The following is a 21,581-nucleotide window of genomic DNA, read 5'->3' as shown; positions in this document are numbered from 1 at the left end:
AGGAGCTAAAAAGCAGAGTTAGACTGATTCAGATGCTTTCTACATGAATGGAGAGCAACTAAACTATTCTCTTTCAGGAGTAAAAGAGTAAGGAAGCAGCTGTCGGGAATCAACATAAAGCTGGTTGTCAAACTTGTCACAACGACGGCTTTCTTCTAAACGCTACCACTGATGCTTTTCTTGCAAAGTTTATTCAGGGGAGAGCAGAGCTGTGGGTATGAAAGGCTCAAAGGCGTGCCAACACACAAACTAAGGCACACGTTTGCCTTCTGCTGCGCGCCGAACTGGAGCATTGTGCGACTGTTTTCGGAGAACAACGAGACAAGTCTTCCTTTTTAGCTGCGAACCGCTGCACCCGGTCGTGAACTCTCCCTCCCTCTTCCCCTTCAGTCCCCTGTTCACGTTAAAAGGCTTCCTACAGGCCATCTGCTCAAGGGCAAAGGGAGCATTGCCACCCCGTTGCTCCTCGGCACACACCCCGTGACCTGGCATTCTTCTCAGCCCAGCCCTGGGTGACTCCTACGTAAGCTCCGTGTTTAGTCTGGCACCGTGTGTGTCTTGGGTCTGCGATTCAGGATAACGGTGAGGAATGAGCCACGCCTCATTTTGGTGTAAACACAGCAGGTACGTGAATTGTCGAGGATGTAACTGCCTTTTTTTTTTTTTTCCCCTTTCACCAAGACCACCGTGCATTTTTTGCAGAGAAGCTCCAACCTCTAAACTCAAACCCACACGTGCACAGTCTGGATTTCCTAACCTGGCCCTTCGTGTCCTTGAATCTAAACTATAGAAACAGAGCAGCAGGAAAAAACTCCAGACACAGCAGTGACACACTCCCTGAAGCCCCACGGTAACGTCACGCTGCTGCTAGGGCAGCTTTAAACCCACTCTGCCACCACACAGGAATCCTGCTGAAAATACAGGCAAGGTTTTGTTTGAAGAAAAGAATATATCACAGTGAAAGTGATAAAATAACCTCAAATATAATAAAGGATACCAACAAGGTTTCATTCTTTCTGAATTATTGTGCACTAGGAGCTATGAGGTCATTTGTTATTGGTTGTGAGTGTTAACACAATCGCACCGCTTTCCTCCTGTCAAATCACAGCCCGTGGGACTAGTCTCTTATCACTTTCCTCTGGCGCTGCGACAGCTCGGCTCTTAAAGCAACGGCGTGCGTAAAGCTTCTCTCTCAGACTCACAAATTAAATTCAAAGTCATGCAAAACACCGTCGTTTCTTTCCGGGCAAAGAAAAACAACAACAGGAAGTGAAGAAGAAGAGAAAACAGGGTGGTTGAAGCCAAAGACCACGCCGTCTCCTGCTGAGTTTTTGTCATGCGAACCAGATTTAAAGTATCCCGCGGTTGTTTGCTTATGAGCAGAAATGTCCATCTATGAATCACTTGCTGAAAGCCCGTAATACTGTGCGGTGGATCCAGCCAAAGCCACCAAACATCCATCAAAGTGCTTGTTAAGTGTCTTTCTGACTTTTTCATTATACATTTAGAAGCTCTGAGCCTGGCTGCTGACCAAAAATGTCATGGCAGCCTGCTGAAAGATTTATACGTGTATGCCACCGCCATTCCAGACTAATGCCAAGAAAATGAAAATGTTTCCAAACACTTTTTGTACAATCGTGCAAACATCTAGAAACTTCACACAAAGTTTAGACAAAGGAACAAGTCTGTCAAACAAAGTTGTTCTCGTGAGTCAGACAAACGCGACGACCGGCAGAAGCGATAAAGTCTCAAACTGAGAGAGACGATCTTGTTGTGTCTTCATGTACAAGGCTGCAAGCTGGAAGCAAGTACATAGAGTTAGGCCGGATACAAGAGATACAAAGCGAAGCTAGCAGATCCAGGTGGGAACTAAACAGCATTCACACATGCAAGCACACAGTGTAAACCACACCTGTGCATCTGATAATGGGGAGCACAATGCAGCCTCTCCACTCCAGGCTCTTCATAATCCAGTAAGCAGGAGAAACAAAGGGAGACAAAGATAAAACTCCAGTCCAGAGCAGACCTTACCTCCGTGGCCCGGGCTTTAATCTAAAAGCTCTTTGAAGAGCTTGCAAAGGAGAAATCTAGCTGCTGTTCTCTGATCTGGATTCACTCTGGGGAGGCTCGTTGAGTCTTAAAGCAACACTCACACACACTGCATCTGACTCACACACACACACACCCAGGCACACTGGAGGACACGTGGAAACTCCCTCCCGGCTTTGGAGGAGCAGCGAATCACAATCCTCCGAGGGTAACCCTGGGTAACGGAGCGCCAAGAGGAAAAACCAGAGAGGAAAAAGTGAAAGGTCCTCGACAGAAGAGCTCTCTCAGGAAGAGAGGCGAGGATGTTTTATAACGCTCATCCAGCGCAGAAAGGCTCCACTACTCCAACGTGTTGTTTTTCCTACATCCAGCTTTTCCGTTGGCAAGGAGCAGGATGCAGGGTCCGCTGCAGCCCAGGCGGTTTTCCATAGCAGTCTGAGGGGATTGGCCGAGACAAGCTGGCGTGTAATGGCTGCAGCGCTGCCTGGGAGGCACTGCTGAGGGCGCAATGACTGGAGCTCTTGTCTGACCCTAAATACCACAATGACCCCAAGAGGAGGCCAAGGAGGCAGCCAGCCACCACCAAGAGAGAGATGTGTGCGTGTTTAGTGTAGAAGAATATAAAAAGAGCGGGACAGCGACATGCCTGAGCCTTTTGAACGTTTCTGTTGGCCGGGGAGGAAGTCCTAATTTGAAGGGAGTTGATTTAAAATGCAACAAAAAAACAAAACTTCCCGGGAATTTGACTTTCTCAAAGTGTTGTGACTAAGCCGTCTCCCAGCGGAGACAAATTTGAGACCGCCGTCGGGCTAAAAACACACGCATGCCTCCATTTCTCTATGGTTCGCATAACTGTGGTCAGAGTCAAACTGGACCCATTAACAAAGCCACACCAGAACACAGCACGACATCAGAACTGGACCCTGTGTGCCAGACGGCTCTCTCACTTTATTTCAGAGTAACCGAGCGAAGATTACTGGATGCTTGGGGACGTATCAGCGCTTATAGCACATATAACGAGAACGTTCAGATGGATTCTCCTCCAGAAAATCATTGTGGTCTGAATGGCGATTCAAAGTCACGTCCGTGCACGCTGTACGAGCAGCTGTGGATAGGCTTCCATCAGCCGGCTGCTTCTGCTTGACACACAGACATCAGCTCCGGGACACAATATCAGCAGCCTTCACCAGAGCTAAACAACATTGTTAACAGCACAATGGTCCTCGTGGCCCAGTCTGAGCTGCTCTCAAAGGCCTTTGTCCGGCTATAGATGGAGGCAGCTAAAAGGTTGGTCAACAACACACTTGGAGTGACTGGGAGACGTGAAAAGAGCGAGGCAGCGAGAAAGACAGAGGAGGCAGGCAGGGCCGCTGTGATGCATATTCATACAGAGCAGGTGCTCGGTCTAATTCCTCCCAGCCAAATGCTCTGACCCCTAATTACGATGAATTAAGGCTCCGACAAGCGCCGATCAACACAGCCAGATTAAATCCCCACACGTGCTCAAATCTCTGCACGATTTCCATTCACATCTCCAAGAGCTGAACTAGGTAGTTCATGGGGACTGTAGGTCACACTGCTCTACATGAAGACGTAACTCAAGAAAGCACCAACGCAGCTCATGTGTGCAGCAGCGCAGCTGTCGTGAAACACAAGGGAATGACGTAACTGACAGGAATACAAGTCAGCAGAAGTTTGAGAACGAGCTCCGGAGGACCCCCGATGGCCTTTCAGGCACCGGGCTCAATAATAAGAGTGTGAGAGAATCTGCACCCCCTCACCCCGGATTTAAAATCAAAGTTTAAACAATTAAACCCCCCCCTGGGAAAAAAAAAATAAACATATGATGCACTTAAAAGCCCATCTATAATATCACATTTGGACAGTTCATCCCAGCAGTGTCATAAATTATTAAAAAGAGCAGAATTTGCAGCAGAAATTGAGCCTTATAAAAAAAAAAAAAAACTGACTTTAAATACCTTTAAAATCAATTTTTAAAATACAGATTTGTTGATTTGCTATTTATCATCGTGTCTTTACAAAAATCAGACATCAGTCATCTCTCTCATAAACAGCATGCTGGAGCCGCTCTCGTGGCTGGAGGCCGTTTATGGTTTGATGCCATTGATTATCCCGTTCACTGGGGACTGCAGTCTTCAGCAGTTTGTGAGTAAAACATCCACTGGGAGGAAATAAATAGAGCTTAATTGCTCATTTTAGCAGCAATTAGCACACAGCCTCACATTGAAACATCAATTTGGAATATTAAGAGTCTGGATTTGCTTTCAAAATAAAGCCTAGTGGGACGGACCGGGCGATGCAGGGCGGGTGTGTGTTTATTGTGTGTGTCTGGGGGATGTGCACTCACACACATCCCCCCACATAGGTGGGGTAGACTGAGGGAATTTACTTAAGCTGGGATACTTTAAGCCAGGGTGAAAGGTCAGGTCTTTTGTGCAATACTGTGTTTCACCACGAAACCTGCTGCTTTTACAAATCTATGACTGAAACAAACAAATGTATCTTTTATGTCCACAAATGTAAAAGTCTGAAAATATCATGAAGCGCATTCAAACTCATCTCTCGGCTTCTGTGTCATTCAGAGACTCAAAGGTTATCCCTCCCACTATTAATCATCTGTTCCTCATCCCTCTGTTCCAAACTGCGATGTCCGTTTTTCCCGCCAGCTTCCCTGCTGTCAGCTCCTCTGCACAGTTGTGCTCCTGTCAGACGAAGCAGGCCTCTGCACCGAGAGTTCGGCACCAACTTTAAATAAACCGGGATGTGTGCGTTCGGGCTCTCAGCTAACAACACTGCAGGGACTGCGCTCTGTGCTCACACTGACGGTGTTAAAATCTAATGTGAGAAATGTTGTTTAAACATCTTTGGGGCCTTTTCTTTAGAGGGGACACGGGCTGAGGACATCCTCCAGGGTGTGTCAGCTTCCATCTGTTGCACAAGAGTGCGCATGTTCACATGAATGTGCACTTTTATGTGCATGCTTGGAATGGCAGAGGGACGAATAGGTTACAGGCTCTCAATCAAGAAGACTGTGTGTGTGTGTGTGTGTGTGTGTGTGTGTGTGTGTGTGTGTGTGTGTGTGTGTGTGTGTGTGTGTGTGTGTGTGTGTGAGATAACAAACAGCTGGAAGACTCCAGGTGCAAATCAGCTTTCCATCAGCTTCTCTGCTAATTAAGCAGCTTAATGGAAAGAGGAAGGTCATTCAGAGGGTTGAATCTGTAAAGGAAAAAGACACGAGATGCGCACACACAGCGTGCACTTGAACGTTTTCCAGAGCTGCAGTATCTGGCATTCAGGCTGATTGGTATTCTCACGATTTAGCTGGATTGATTTTCCAGTGCAATCAGCATGCTCTCACACACGTCTCAACATCTGTGCTGCAACAGAACATCTCAGCCGAGCTGCTCGATTCTCTTGTGATCGGCTCGCAGCAGAGCACCATTAGAGACTCTCTGTCTTCAAGTTATGGAGAAAACGCCTGGCGGTGAATGGAAGTAATAGCATGAGTGGCAGCAGTGCATGCAAAACATGTGGAACAAGGGCGAAATAGGAGACCCTGAGGCTCCTGGGAGGACGAGTAAACAGCCAGCCCTGCCCATGAAGAGCGGGAGAAGCACAACAGCTGACACATATCTACACATCACATCGCAGCATTCGGTGGTAACCTTCAGGAAGGGCAGAGGCATCATCAATAAAGACAAAGTTCACAGTGACTTTGTACGTCCGAGTGCAAATGTCTGCATAAAACACCGACATTAAACCCACCGGCAAACTCTATTATCTCCACTCGAATCAACTGCCGCTGTGCACGGCAAGATAATCCGTCACACGCTACGTTTCATAAGCTCTAGTGATTAATACAATCAGCCTGCGACCCACTCGCTCATTAGCACTGCAGTGGTCACTGTAGTGTACTGTGGCAGTCATGTGAGGCACACTTGAGGATCCCCAAGGTGATCCATCAAAGATCATTGACCGCTGCAGGACCGACTCAGGTGCACAGCTGTTGGAGGTCACGCAGGAAACGATGAGGCGCCGCGGATCGGGGGGAAGAGAGACGCGTGCACGTACAGTAATCGATGTTCTCGCACAGAAAGCAGAAATCACTACGGCGCACATTCAGCATCAATCACTGAACCTAACAGGAAAGAAGAAGCTATTGAGGGAGCGGCAATCGATTCATCTGCGATCTGAGAAGGACAAAGTGAATTGTTTAAAAGGCCCCAGAGGTGAGCTGGCCAGATGAAAGCTGCGCTTTCAAATCAAAATGACATGCGGCTGGTGGCTACAGCTCTATCTGGGGTAGTAGGGCAAACAACCACGGCTGGCCTTGTTCCAGCAGACACACAAGCTGCGCACACACACCTGCTAAGCTGGCACATCCTGCTGCAGGGGAGGGCCAAACCGTCTGCATCCAGATGCTCTGTGGGTGTATGTCTGGGCGAGTGCGTGTGGCGCCTCGTCCCATCCATCACTGCCACAGGCATGCATTAATCCCCCTCTGCATTCTTGAGGGGCTCTGACGCCAGAGGGAGTTTACCCCTGTGGCCTCCCCCATCCTCGTTTTAGAGAACCACTCACGGCTCTCTCAGTCACTTTTGGATAAGGGAAAGCCCCAATTCAAAAATCTGTTGCTGTTGGATCGCTCGTGTCCGATTCAAGCTCGAAAAAGCAGAAAAAGAAATCGTAATTCAAACTTTGTCTCCCTGTGCCAAACTGGGCCATATGTTCAGGGTGAACTCCCGCTCTAACTGGCAGCGTCTCGCTTTTAATGGGCAATTAAAGGGCTAAAGTGTAGATGCAGTCAGGCCAGACGGGACACGAATCACTGATCGCGTTATCGAGCATTATTCTTTTGTCACACAGGTTAGGACACCATCTGAGCAACAGCACAAGAAACTGACCTCACTTTTGATAAATAGGTGAAAAAAACCAAAACCAGACAACAACCCGGTCACAGTGAGCGCTGGCTCAGCACTCACCCCCATTCATACATCACCGTCATGTCTGCTGAAGCCTTAAACTGCGACACACTGACAAGCCAAAGCCAAGACGATGCTCCAAGTCTATCAGAGGTGGTTAGACTAGCCTGGGCCCGTCTGCTTGGTTTGCTCACTGCGGTGAAGGTTAACATAGGTAACAAAGGACCTGCCGCTCAGTAAACCGTTGGGAGTCATTACCTGAAGTAATTAATGTCCTTATTACAGACTCTCTTTGAACACAGTGGCAGGTATGAAAGACTGTTTGTTTACCTGGCGGAGATGCCAGCTCATTTGACTCACCACAAAAATGCTGACGTGACATAATTAAGTGCAACTCTAGCGGTCGTGTAGAAAACCTTTCTTAACACGGCAGCACTGATCTGTTTTCCCGGAAACAAGTGAACTCCAAACTCCAAACAAGCAGGATTATCCCTCTCCTCATGAATGGGGGATTAACTTGTTTGAAACAAGTTTCAGGCCTGCGCTGCTTTTTGGCACCGACCTTTCTTTGCAGCAGCAGCATGCAAATCCAGACCACATCACAAATGCACGACTGCAGGGACATAATTCTTTCAGTTTAAAGTGATGATTCACCGGAGAGGTTTTGGTATTCGCGTCACGCTGCCGAGCCAGCGTGTTTCAAATACACATCCTCGCCTCTACCCGAGCCGAGAGGAGTCGGCCGGCCGGCTGTAGATGGTTTGATAAAGCGGTGGAGATGTCGGCATCGTGTCATGGACCTACATCAGAGGCCCGTAAACACAGGACCACAGGCTGGAGGGCTATATAAACCATCCATCAGGTGAAATCAGCTCTGTTTAGACATGTCTCGCTGTATTTAGACCCTATACATGTGCAAGTTTATGCACAATCACATTATTCACCATATAAACGTCCTTAACCAGTCTGCTGCCTCTAATGAGGACATATCCCACAGCACGGCTTTAGTAAACAGAGCTCACAGGCAAAGAAATGTAAATTACCGCATAAAGTAACCATCCTCTGACATCATGCTCCTCACAGCAACCGACTCTTTACTGAAGAGGAGAGCTAACAATCTCTGTTGAACTCTCTGCTGATCAAACAGAGCTGACAATAAACAAGTTATGAATCAAAGCCAAGTTGGTCGAATGTTCGGGAAGGCAGACGCACGAGTCGTCCGGTTATTAACAACCTGAACACGGAGTTTTATTGGAGGCCAAAAACAGGCTAAAGAGAACTTACAGTAACTGTTACTGTCCACGGCACAGATAAGAGGAAACAAATGTGAGCTGGACTGTCTGCTAAACATCCTGGAAGCACTGATGATGGGTGAGACAGCTGGTAGGAGCCAGGCACACACACACACGCAGATATTTTATTGAGGGGGTTGCAGACTGCATGGCCCAAAATGCCAGCAATCCACTTCCTCCACGATCGGCGAATGCTGTTAGCTGCACGTTGTATATGGTGGATGGATTCTTGCATACGAGCCGGGACTGTAAGATGTTACATGTTTACAGGAGATGCAACTGGGGGCAGTATGAATTTCCTTACACTTTGAGAAAGTCTAAGTATCTGCAAATGAAGGAATGCAATGTGAGCTTAATGCAAAGTCATGCAGTCAAAGTCAGATTTTTATTTGTTTACATTTAAAGACTTTTAGATTAAAAGGAAATCAAACAGCCAATAAACAGCAACACCTGGTGGAATAAAAGCAGAACATGAAGCTACGATGATTTTTTGTGTGTGTGTGTGTGTGTGTGTGTGTGTGTGTGTGTGTGTGTGTGTGTGTGTGTGTTTTAAGGCCACAGTGCCGGCTCCTGCAGCTCAACACCTACGAACAGGTTTACCACCTGTGGCGAGCGTGTCTCCTCGTCCCAGTGCATGACACAGTTTCTGTCCAAAACTGTGTCAAGGGCTAGCCTGATTCACTGGAGCACAACACTGTGTGAAAATGTGCCTGCTAATGCACGCGAGCAAACATGTGAATTTTCCGCCTCCTTTTCACTCTAAGCAGGAACAGATTTTGAATCCCAACATCAGGACGCGGGTTCTGCAAAGCTCGCTGAAACGGCGAGGGCCAGATTAGATCTCACTGCAGAACTATCTCAAGAAATTAGCCTTTATCGACCTATAATCCACAACAGGTGCTGGACAAAGCACTCGAGCGGCACCTGTGTTTAACTTGCAAAGTTAAAGAAAGGCAACAACAAAAGAGTGACCTGTGCAACCAGTCTCACAAGTCACGGCGATGCACAGGCACGTGAACCAATTCGATGGCTGTGAAAAAGTCAGAGGCAAATCTCCGCAAAGCTAACTCCTTTGTCCTTCTCTGCAAAGCCTTTTCAGTGAGGAATGTGGTTCAGAAAGGCCGATAACACAAAACAAGCCAAAGCGGGCACCGAACGCCACCTCAGCGAAGGGCACGGCGAGGCTCGGCTAAGCACCAGCAGCTGTGCCGCATATGCGCCGCTTTTACCAACATGATTAAATTAAGGCTCCTGCCAAACTCGTTATTATCCCATTCATATAGGGAGGATCAAGAATGTCAATGAGGATCATGCTCATTATGCAGTCGTCGTGCACAATGCCCACAAAGAAACCAGCACTTTCACACGATTACTACAGCATGTAGTAAATCTACAGCATGTTTCAGCTGGCGGCCATTCTTTTTCTGACTTTGAAAAATTACAGTCCGGCTCTTAATTTTTATTCAGCAAAACAAATTCCTCAACTAATCGAATCACCGCTCACAGGCAGATGTGAAAGCCCGGCGATGTCCCGCGGGACGGGCCGGAGAAATCGACAGGCAGATGCTTCGACCGGCAGAGGTCACGAAAGGTCAAGCTGTTCCATTATGGGAGTACAAGGGTGGCATTTATTCACAGGCTTTCCCTCCTAAGCTGGCGTGGGCTCAGAGGGAATGGAGATGGATACTTAACCCTTGAGGCAAATAGCCAAGTACCAACAATGAAGCGTTTCTCTCATTGCTGGTGGAGATAAAGGAGCGCTCTGCCCGTGCCCACCACGAGAAAGGTACTAAAAAGAAAAGAGCGAGACATGAAAAGAAAACCAAAAACTTCAGACTTGCTCAGATCTTACTGTGCTGCCATCAATGCATGATAACAACAACAAAAGGAGCTTTTCTGACAGGACTGATGCACTGCAACCCGCTTTAAGCAGCAGTAATGACCACAAAGGCACACAGCAGAGGCACTTCAAACACTCCGGCCTGATCCGACTTGTCTGTAGTCCCGGTGAAGCTGTTTCGCTTCACGCTACATCAAAGCGACTCTGCTGCGTGGCTGCACGCAGCATCAAGACGGCGATACAACAGTTCTTCGATGTTTTTTATTCCATGTACAGTTAGTGGTTAGCTGAACGCTTACTGCACCTCGAGACATTAAACGTGACGGTATGGATGCTGGGAAAAGATCGGAAAAAATGAGCGCAGCCTTCCAGCTTGTTAAAATACTTGTTGGCTTAGAAAAGCCCGTGGCACTGTATGATAGAATAATTAGCAAAAGCAGCAGGCACGTCTGGGATTAAACATGAACACTTAAGACAACCCCCATTAGAGAGAAACACACACATCATCACTGCCCACTAACTAATGGCCTGTTTTACTATTCTGTTTTACTTAAGGGCCAATTGAGTGTGGAAGACAATGAAAAACAATATGTTTCCAATTACTGGAATCTAAATTTGATCAAGTACAAACGCATATATGAATCACACAGACGGGGAGGAAAAAGGGATGCACGAGGCTAATAACAAAATATGACTGTAAGTACAGCTTTCGCAGCTCCTTGAACTGCAGCAATCATCTTAACTGTCAGGAAAACCCAGTTCCTGGCATTTCTCAATGTTGTTATTATTAGCTTAAGCCCGGGCATGCCAGCGTGCACCCATGTGCTGTAATATATCGTTATTAGTATAAAAAAAATGGTACCCGCAAATTTCCAGTGAAGCCGATTTCTCCACGCGAGCAGACCGCAGGGCTTCCCGCTGGAGACAAAACCGCTCGCTCACAAAATTACTACAGAGGAGCAGGGCAAGCGCCTAAAGAGACAAAATTACTGTAATAACTGTGATATGTTCTTGAAGTTATTCTGCCAGGAAGAAACAGACATTTGAAAAACCTGTCCCCTCTAAAAGCCTGAGCAAACGAAGCCTCCTAGTAGCTGTTTACAATGACAGACGAGATGAAGCGCAGTCACCTGGAGACCAAACAGTATCTGCTGCATGTCGCTGGGCCGAGTGACACAACATCAGCCGCATATTAGTCACCAGTCAGGGTGTGCTCCTTGGATCACTAACCTCATGAGACTGTGAATAAATGATTTCACCCTGCAAAGTGGAAATGATTTATAATGAATGACTTCACCTCTGTACGCATTCACTTTACACCGGATCCTGTCACATGCGAGGGGAATAGCAATGAGGATATAAAAGGCTGTTTGGCGGATGTAGAAAAATCTTTAAAAAGGACTTTTTATGTTCCTTTGATATGCTGGCAGCAGGATTCCCACCATGAAAGCAGGTGAGATAGAGATCAAAACTCACAGCCGCTGAAAACCAACAGGCGCTTCGTACGCAGCTACTCCATCAACATGGATGTTGGAGGCTTTGAGAGAGCTATGCAGAGTAACACAGACTTCTCATTATTCAGCTGAGAAGAATTTGGGCAGAAGGGCTGCTGCATAGCATGGGAACCACACTGGCCTCACATATTTCAGCAGTCATATTCTCAAAAAGACACACACACATAAAGAGGATGTGTATTGTATATCGTCTGTAGCTGTGAGTCACTCGTTCCCCTAAACTGCAGCACACATAGCCTCCACATCCAGTCAGATCCATCCAGAAAGGCCAACAACGGTCCCGCTGAGTGCGACAACCCACCTGGGATGTTTGAGTGGTTGTCAGAGATAACCCATACATGCTCCTGCTCTGCCCATGGTACGGTGTGTCTTTAACCCGGACTCAAAAGGCCTCAACAGAGGCAGAGTCATGACCTTTTCAAGTTTGCCTTCACTCCGCGGCGTTGAAAACTCTGCAAATAAAACACCAAGAAACTCAAGAGATTTCCCATTTAGAAGAAACAGCTGACCTTAAAGCTTATTTACTTTTTTTGAAACAAGACAAATGGAAAGATTGATGCAAATGTCACAACACAAGCTGGAGCTAAGAGACAGATGGGTCAATGAGCTCTACCTTTTAAAGACAGGAACTTGGTTAAGCATGAAGCATGGAAGCCGAGAACCTGCCTTAAAGCCCTCCTTTGACTAATAAAGGTCCAGCTACCCATCCATCCAATTTCAGCCACTTATCCGGGTCGCGGGCATCAGTCTAGACTGTAATCGTCTAGCTCTTCTGTCACGCTAGCCAAGCGGCATAAACCCTCCCCATGCATGAATGTCCCACAGTGGAAGGGTTTGCATGCCCACGTAATCCAAGAGCTAGATCGTCAGGCCAATTTGCCCCTGGTAGGGTCTTCCGAAGGCAAACGCTTCATGGGCGAGGGGCCAAACTAAGAGCAATTCAAAAAGACTCCATATGAACACCGGTCCCCAACCCCCGGGTCACGGACCTGTATCGGTCCATGACTCGTTGGTACCGGGCCGCGAGAGTTGAGGCTCGGGTGTGAAATGTATGGTTTTCAGGGTTTTTATCGCTTTTATTGTTAACTCGGTTTCTCTGGGTCTTTTCCCGTGTGTTATGAATAAATCTTCTTTTTTTTGGTTTTATTTTGTTGTATTTATCCGCGACACCTTAAAGGCTGGTCCATGAAAATATTGTCGGGCATAAACTGATTCGTGGGGACCGCTGCATATGAATATTGAGTCAAGAAACATGGCTGCCCTGCCGGATTTCCAGAAGTTTGTACACAAGGACTTTTTTCCCCTTCCATATCCTCCAGTGAGTTCATTATAAATCATAAAAGAGCCACAAGATTGCCTCACTGCAGAGGTCAAAGGTTTGCTTTAATGTTTCTGTATGTGAAAGTGGAATCAGTGCACTTAAACTAGGTAAAAAACTAAATAAAAATATTCCCAAACAATGTTTAATTAATTTTTTTTTGATAAGAGTTTTTTGGGTCAACTTTATCTGATGCTGTCTGACGTCTTTTCTAATTTAAAGTGTACTGCATGAACAGAGACACCAGGATCAATGACAGTCCATAAACCCGGCGCTTCACTTTCGTTGCTCCAGCACCTTAAATAACACGAGGATTGAGCAGCAGACAGGTTTGGAGCTCCAGTGACACCTTAATGTCAAATACCTGTAATAGCCTCAGGTATCCCCTTCACACCTCCTTCCATCAGACTCAGACCGTCGCCGCATCAAGTTTTAAAGGAAGATTTATGGATTTGGTGATATGAGTGAAGCTGCAGGAATGAGGGTGTATAGTGTCGCCTGCTCTGACTTCTTTGAGGGAGGGAAGTGTATTAAATCTGCACAGCTGTCCCATATTACAACACGCTGGACTGCAAACCGCACCCTGTAATCTGAATGACTAACCATGGAAGAAACAGCCAATACCGACCTTGACTTTATCTAAATGTTGTGTCTTTTTTGCATGTCAACTTGCCAAGGATGCATTTGTGAGATAAGCACTATGCTTGGTAGCACAAATATCCATGAGGAAATATCCTGTGTTGTTGGACGTAAAGATACGCGAACAGCGGCCCTGCTCCTCGGTTCAAGTGTTTCTCCTCTAACGGAGTCTGCACGGTCTGTACTTTCTGGGTAGATAAAGCCACTTGGTGTTTGGCACCTGCAGCCATCAGGTGTGAAAAACCATCCCGGCAGTTTCTTGTGGAGCCAGAGTGTCACAGAGAGCCAGCCGGGCAGTGGGTACGTTTGTCATTCGCAGCCAGGGAAGCCCAGCCCTGCATTAAACGGCTCTTACGTAACAGCTCAGATCGTGTCCTGGCACTAGCCGAACACAGAAAAGTGGAGCTGGAAGTTTCTGGGAGGGAAACCCAAGTGTCTAAACTACAGTTTGAGGTAGAGAAGGGGTGCCATAGAAAATAAGCACACACAGGCTCTCCTACAGCAGCCTGGCTGATTTACCGCTCGGCTTAGGTTGAGGATGTGAGGCCTGTCTTACACCATTTAGCCACAATTTCACATTAACCTGATAAAATGTTCTTACACACTCTGTTTCATTGCTCTTATTGTGGCACAATGAAGCCCTTCACTTCTACATCCTTTTCCTTCGAACAGACGAGGCCCGTGAGCCGAACAAGCCTGGATGATGATATCAGCTCAGGAAACAGGTTATTTAAAAACATTTACCTCTTCGGAAAAAACAGGATTTTAGAGGAATCTTTAATTGAGCGTGTTCCATGAGTGGACGTCAGGATTGCTGGTTACCTAAAGCAATCAGGACCCCGTCTGTGTTTACACTGGCCGCACGCCAACGTGACAAAGGCTGGAGACTAAGAAGTAAAGAATAGAGCTTATCTATCTCAGAGATCAAACCGCCAACTGTTAAAGCAGGGAGTGGGCTGGACGGGCAGAGGGGTGCTAATGAGCCTGAAAATGTTCCTCAACATAACATGAATGCAACGGCTGCCAAAGACCCTCGAAACACTTTGCATGTTTCACAAAGCCCAGGAAACTGTGCAGATAAGGACATGGACTGGAGCGAGCTTCTGAGCGAGCGAACGAAGCGAAGCAACATCAATATCCTGCAAGACTGCAGTTGTGCAATTGTGATGATTGATATTTGACTGCTGAAGGTAAGGCTGGGATGAATGGACTACTGGATACAGTTGCATCCATGTGTGCACGATGATGGATTTATGAGCATCTTAACTTTATTTCCGACGTTTGTATCGCCCAGATTCATCATTTGTCATCTTCTGAAAGGATCCCATTGCAGCTGGGTACCTGTTAGACGAGTATGACAAGAAATGTGGTGTCTTAATTAACTATAAAAAACAAATTCATAATAAAAAAAAATATTTAAAAAGAGGTGAGGGCTTTTTAGTTTTCTTTAAAACAAAAACAAAAATAGTTTACATCCACCCGCTGTCGAGCAGCTGGGACGTTGTTGTAAATGTGTACCCAGAATTTGCTCCATCCATCATGGAGGACAATGCAAGACGCACAGCGTCAGCTGAACATCCCAGCGCCGGGCACTCGTTTAGCCTGTAGCACCAGCTGTGTTTGCCTTTCCAATAGGGCCCAGATAGTAAGTGGGACCTTATGGCTACTGGACTGAGGTAGGACAGATCAATCACAATTTCTATTGTTATAAACAGGCTTGTAGCCAGTGTGTGTGTGTGTGTGTGTGTGTGTGTGGACAGACTGGGTTATTTCCATACAAACTGGGCTGTTGATTGCTTGACAAATGAGCCAGCACGCGTCATCTTTTAAACACAAACATCATGTAAATACAGACTTCTCTCGTGTACGCAGTAGAGACGTGATGCAGCTCGACTGCTTCCAGTCTGAATTTACAATCCAGACCTCAAACAGGGTTTACACAGAGAGCTACGCTCTGGAGGAATATGCTTTGAGCGAAGACGATCACACGCCCTCCGACTGAGGTCTCTGTAGCCGCCATACTGTCATTCATTTCATTGTTCACACATTTAGATAATACAAACTACCGCTTTTATATTCAAGGCCTTTAAATCACTTGGTCCGCTTTCAAAATGCTGAAACAGCACCATTACCAGACTGAAATATTGCATGCCATCTAACAAGCTTACAGGAATTACATGCACTGCTACTCAACTGCTGCCATGGGAGCTTTTTCCCTCGTGTTCACCAATCGCTGCATGATATATAAGGCCATCAATAAAAGCGTAGTAACAGCCTAACGGTTGTTTCTTTGGGGTTAATGAAAGTCTGAATCACACGTGAAGAGCTACGCCATCCTCTTCTTCATCTGCACCCCAATTGTTTACATGCCTGCCTGCATTTAAAACCTTACTGCCTCCCTTTAGCAGGTTACCCAGACAGCATGAAGCTCCATTTAGCCCAATGCATTAAATGAATCTCCTCAAAGAGAGGAGCCAGTGTGAGGAGGAGCATGAATGGGCCGATTCAGCTGGATGAGTGTGCTGCTCCGCTGAGCTGGGCTGAAGGTTCAGTATGTGCAGCAAAGCGGGAAATTCTGTGTTAGAGCAGATACACAAAGTGAAGCTGACTGAACAAATCTCACAAAGTGGATGCACGCACGCTTGTGTGTGTGCGACCACCAGCCCAGTATCCACTGCAAAACAAGTTAAATTCAGAATCTCTGAATTATGCAGCACTCGAAGTACTCGGCGGCTTCTTTTTGCCGTTTCAGCGACAGGGTTCGGTTATTACTGTTGTCCAAGCGTCCGCTGAAAGCCAAGAAGGATAACCTCGGTGTTGTGTCCGTGATAGCTCTTCGACCTGTAGCTGAGTGAATCCAAGAAGGGGTCAAAGCCAGCCACGTGTCTTTTGGTCAGCCTCTCGGTGAGCGCCGTATGAAATGAGAAGTCTAGGCCAGTATGCTGTCAACAGCAGCTTTTAGATCACCTGCTTTTTATAGCAACCACTCCAGACACTGCTGGCAACGGGCTACCAGCAAACACTCTGAAAGCCAAATATAAATTCAACCACAGCAGCAAGAAATAGAAGCACGCAGGCCACCATTATGCTCGCCCGACTGTGCAGCCCGAACAGAAGCCCCAAAATGGCATTTCACTGGAATCAAGAAAGCGAACGTGCCGAGAAACCGAAAAGAAATCAAGTTTTTGCTCATTTAAATGTGATCCTTTCAAATCCTTTTGTCTCCTTCGTGTGGAGTCCCTGTGGTTTCCCTCTGCAGGGCCTCTCTACCTAGAGACAGTGAAAGGCCTTCATCCCCGTGCGACAATGAGCACAGATGTTACCCGTGCACCTTATATGGAGAAAAATGTGCAGAGGAGAAGACATGAAACATTGGCGTTTCTCAGCCAGTGTGCGAACACTTTGAGAATTAATGATGACAGGCGCAGTCAGGGGAAAACACTTCCAAGTTTTTGTGCCTGACCAAGGCTGCTTTTCACATGGAGCATCAAGAAGAAGCAAAGACGAGAGCAGTCGACAGTTAGACGGCTGTTCTTAACGTTACTTGACAAAGTGCATCAGCTGTTGATGCACTGACTGCAGTTCCAGTGGTAATTATGTCACAGAGTCATGCTGTTTCTGAGCCTGCAACTCTGTGCCACCCAAAGAGAAGCCAGCGTGGCCTCACCCTTTTATCACTTGTAAACAACTTTGACGGCCCTGCCAGATGAAACTCGCCCCTCGTGCCACAGAAGGACAGAACGAACCAGCTAAACTATCACATGTTTTCCACTGAAAGGAAATTAAGGGCCACACTCGGTCAGCTTTGCTCTGGTTCAAGACCCCGTTCCAATCCAGGGAAAAACAGAATAGTAAAAACAATATGTTCCTTGTGGCGGAGGACTTCTGTGCCGCAAAAATGTGAACCACAGAAGCCAAAATATGCACATGGTGCTTCTGACCCTATTCTTACTGATCTCGCACAAAAAGAACAGGGAACACACATGAGATCAACGCAATTATGTAAGTAAATAACTATTTCTGGATAGTCCATTAAAGAGGCAGGGGGGCTGATAGGCCTGATGAAATATAAGCCGAGCACGCAGCATGTTCCCCCTGCAGAAAAATAAACAAGGCATTTGCTGAAGTTTTTCCTCCTGTGCATGTTGGGCTCAGCATAATTCCTGGATAAAAATGACCGGAGTAAATGATTTACATTTACAGTGCAAGCACATATCCAATCTGTCTTGCTGCAAAACACTGGACAGACTCCAGCCAAAGCCATCAGACAGATAAATGAGCGACCCGGGCGGCTGTTCGAGTCAAACATTAGCCACTGTTTCATTCTCATCTGTGGCATTTAAAGGTAGGAGGACAGTAAGACTGACACCTTCCCGTGGGTGTTTCCATGACCATCCCAAAAGGCATGCCGGGCCCTTCCTCCTTTAATCCAAAGCTCTGTTTGCTCTGGGCTGACCCTTCACTCCAGGGGTCCCGGGGCCCTTTTGTTGCCTCTGTATGTGGCTAGAGCCCTTCCACCCCAGCACAAACCCAAACAACAATGCAAGTGGCAGGTAATTCACATCAGTATACATCCTGTGTGTCCCACATCTCCCAGCCTATAAATGAGAAAGAAGTTCAAAAGCAATAAGCAGCCTGTGACACTGCTGCCAGCTACAACATGAAACAGCCACGCAGATACCTTTAGTGGGACTTTTAGATCGTGTCCAAGCACAGTTTGTGTTTATGGTGCTCCTATTTATCACCCCAAATTCTGCTTCACAGCGCACAATAAAAGATAACGATTACTGCTTTTCAGGTAAGAAAGTCCAACAACATCCACAGTGAAGGCTTTAATACGTGACAGATCCACAGACGGAAGAAAGGGGAGACCGTTGTCAACGTGAATAATTACACGACGGCAGAAACCCCCAGAATAAAACAGATTTCTCTATGAAATCATTCAAATTTAAAATCACTGGATAATCGGACGTGCTGCAGTTGGATTACATCGCTGCCTCAGTCACTGGTCGACTTACTGGAAATTCTTTGTTAAATTGTTAAACTTTTTCGCGCAGAGTGGGAGACGCGTTTAAGCTGAACGGCAGTCTGTTAAAAACAGCGTGACTGGGAATAAGTTCGTCTACAACTTACCGGCTAATGCTTCCACCCGTGAAACAGATTCCCCGCAGCACTCCTGCGTCCTCCTCTCTGAAAACTCTTAATATACCAGCGCTGCATTAAAAAGTCTGCGTTTCTTGGAGCTAATTCCACGATCCCTCCGTGTCCACGCTAAACGATCCCGGGTCGGAGCGCCAAGAGACTGCGGACTCCTCGCAGACAATGTGGGGTTAAACTCCTCCTTCCCACGGACATGGAGAGGGGGGATGGCCGAGAGCCTTGAATAGACTACAACATGGAGTACCGTGGAAGGAAATCTAACCGTGTGACGAACCAAGGTGTTTCAAACTGTGGTTCGTGGACTTTTTAGGGGTCACGAAGAAGGACTTTAGGGTCCTCAAAAATATCAGAAAAGTGTTCCTTTCCCTTTATTCAAAAGGACAGATTTTACACTTTATTCATGAGCACAGCTCAGCCTGTGAAGACAGTTAGCTTCCTGTAGTCAGACTGAAAAGAGAAAAAGACGCTGAACTTTATTTAACCTGGCTGTTCTCTGATTGTTAAATAAACTTCAATTAAAAAAACTTCTTGGGTGTCCTGGGTTAGAGCCTAAGCTTGATTTGAAGTGACTGCTAAAACCTTTTGATGGAAAGTTGGTGAAAGTAAAAGAACTGTAAAGGACCACACAGATAAAAAAATCAATCAATCAAAAGACTTTAAAAAAGAAGGAAACATCGTCAGCACCAAGATTTCAGGAGACGTCTTAATTTGAAATATGTCCATGAATTATAGGGAGGCACCAACATTAAAATGAGTTTGGGGATGTTATGAATATAATCTGTGAAAATGATCATATTTTATACTGTGTGTTTATAAGCATCTTCTTCCTTAATGCAGTATTTAATTACACATAGAAAGCTGAGAATAACGCTGATGTAAGGGGGGCCGAGGGCTCGTCGGGGCTTCAGGTGAAGAAAATGATACTGCAGTTAAACATATGCAATTATAGATTTAATGTAAATAGCTATTAAGTGTGTAGACTATATTTTAAAGTTAACTTATAGGTTGTTAGTTAGTTATTATATAAGATGAGGTATGGGAGGCAATCCTGATATGAATCGCACTGATTGGGTCACTGACACCAAACTATTTGTTTCCATCTGCATTTATGACCACAGTCAGAACAGGCGTGAGCATTTCACTCTTTCCTCTGAACTCTTCAATCATTCTGCAAAGATTTAAATCCAGCATTAACGAAACTTTCTTGGGGCAAGTAGTTGAGTTTAAAGCCTTTTCTCCATGACAGTCCTTCACCTGAAGCATGTCCTGCCTTGGAAAAGGTGAACAAGGCATCTTTTACATAACAGTGACAACCCTGACTGTCACGTGGTCTGATGAACTGATAGGCAGTGTGATAGGGAACAGGTTTGTTTTCCTCAGGAACTCAGAAAGCATGCGGTAGCTGCCACTGTCGCTCTTTCTCTTGGACTAAATTTAAGTCCTTTGTTCCATTTTCTTTCTACCTTTCTTTGTCGAGATGTCTCAGATTACTGATAACATGACCGTCACGGCCTTGCTTCCTTAAAACTCCCTCGCAACTGGCACAAAGCTTGAGTTTCATAACGTGGCTCTTTGGCCGGGTGTGCCAGCCCAGCCCGCCCTGTCCAGTCTCCATATCAGCCAGTTTACAGCTGTGGCCACAGTGCCTGTCGTAGAAGCAGATACAGTATTTCTACTCCTTTCATCACAGTCTGATCAGGATCTGTCAACACAACAAGCAGCCTTTCATCCCCCTTGGTTGGATATACATAGCCTTGGGGATTTTAGCTCCAGTTAACCAAGCATGTTGTTGTGAAATCAACATATCTTAATATGCATCTGCAGGAGTGTCAAAGGATTTCAGAGACAAATTAGGTTGTTAGGGAATGTGAATCATTACAAATGGAACTTGTTGCGTTTGAACTGATTCACATCTTTTTATTGGTAATCAAACGTAGTGCAATAATCAACTGGGCAACCATTATCAGTCTTTCCAGTGACATGCTACCGATCCCAGCACACAATGTTTCCAGGGCAGAATCCTGGATACATTCGGAAGCTCCCTGTGTCATCTGGCAGCGTTCGGGAGCTCTGGTCACTCCACATCTCATTAAACGTAATTGGCTCTGACGGTCATCCTGCCGCCCATCATCCCCTCTGTGTTTGTCTGTCGGCCTGGCACAAGACGACGGTCCTGACTTTGCTACTCCTGCGAACACACCGAGGAGTGAGGACAGGGCCGGTGAAATGAAATATTGGTATTGTCAGTTTATTGCTTTAAAACACAACAGGGAGCAAAAAGCATTGAGCTCAGCCAGAAATGTGGGCTTCCACAACACACATAGTGACACACATCCACACCTCAGTCCTCCTTCCTCGCCTCTTAAATGAGGCTTCTCAACACCCCCGGTCCAGCTATTCCGACTGTCATCGCTTTGTTCTGCCATTATGGCTTCTCTAATAGGATCGTCACAGTTCGTGCATTTCTATGTGAGTATGTGTTACTGTACGTGAGACGCAGGGAGGGGGCTGCAGATTCCCCGATGAGTGATGCTCACACCCTTCTCATAGCTGCCTTTTGTAGGCTGTGATCTGGCCATTATTACCACTATATGAGGTGCTGAGATGTGAGAGCTGGCCTGTTCGGCGTCCACGTGTAATTACCAAACTGATTTGAGATGTGAGCCCTAATGGTTTGCTGTGGCTGGAAGACATTTTTCTCATAGAGCTGTCTGAAAGGCTGGCAGGGTTAGGCAGAAGGTGCTGGGAACACGGTGTTTGTGTGCGCAGCATTCATGAACACAAAGAAGGAGATGTCATAAGGTGCATGTGAGACAAAGGGAGGGC

The 21,581-nt window shown here is 46.4% G+C and overlaps 2 protein-coding genes across 5 annotated transcripts in view; both read right to left on the bottom strand.

The window, feature by feature from the left end:
• The window catches only part of tiam2a (TIAM Rac1 associated GEF 2a), a 61,152-nt gene extending 42,205 nt beyond the window's left edge, over positions 1 to 18,947 (bottom strand). Inside the window, exon 1 of one of the 4 annotated variants that reach the window (XM_040049040.1) lies at positions 18,729 to 18,947. The gene's annotated coding sequence lies outside the window, so the exon portion shown is untranslated. The other 3 variants (XM_040049036.1, XM_040049037.1, XM_040049038.1) reach the window with 3 other exon arrangements.
• A 117-nt stretch (positions 18,948 to 19,064) lies between these two features.
• The window catches only part of scaf8 (SR-related CTD-associated factor 8), a 44,675-nt gene continuing 42,158 nt past the window's right edge, over positions 19,065 to 21,581 (bottom strand). The window contains exon 21 of the mRNA XM_040049046.1: positions 19,065 to 20,943. The gene's annotated coding sequence lies outside the window, so the exon portion shown is untranslated. The remainder of the gene's footprint in view (positions 20,944 to 21,581) is intronic.

Source organism: Simochromis diagramma, unplaced genomic scaffold, assembly GCF_900408965.1.
Source record: "Simochromis diagramma unplaced genomic scaffold, fSimDia1.1 OVJJ01000305.1, whole genome shotgun sequence".
Classification (NCBI taxonomy): Eukaryota; Metazoa; Chordata; class Actinopteri; order Cichliformes; family Cichlidae; genus Simochromis; species Simochromis diagramma.
Note: the sequence above shows the minus strand (reverse complement) of the source record. Positions and strands in the feature narration are given on the sequence as shown.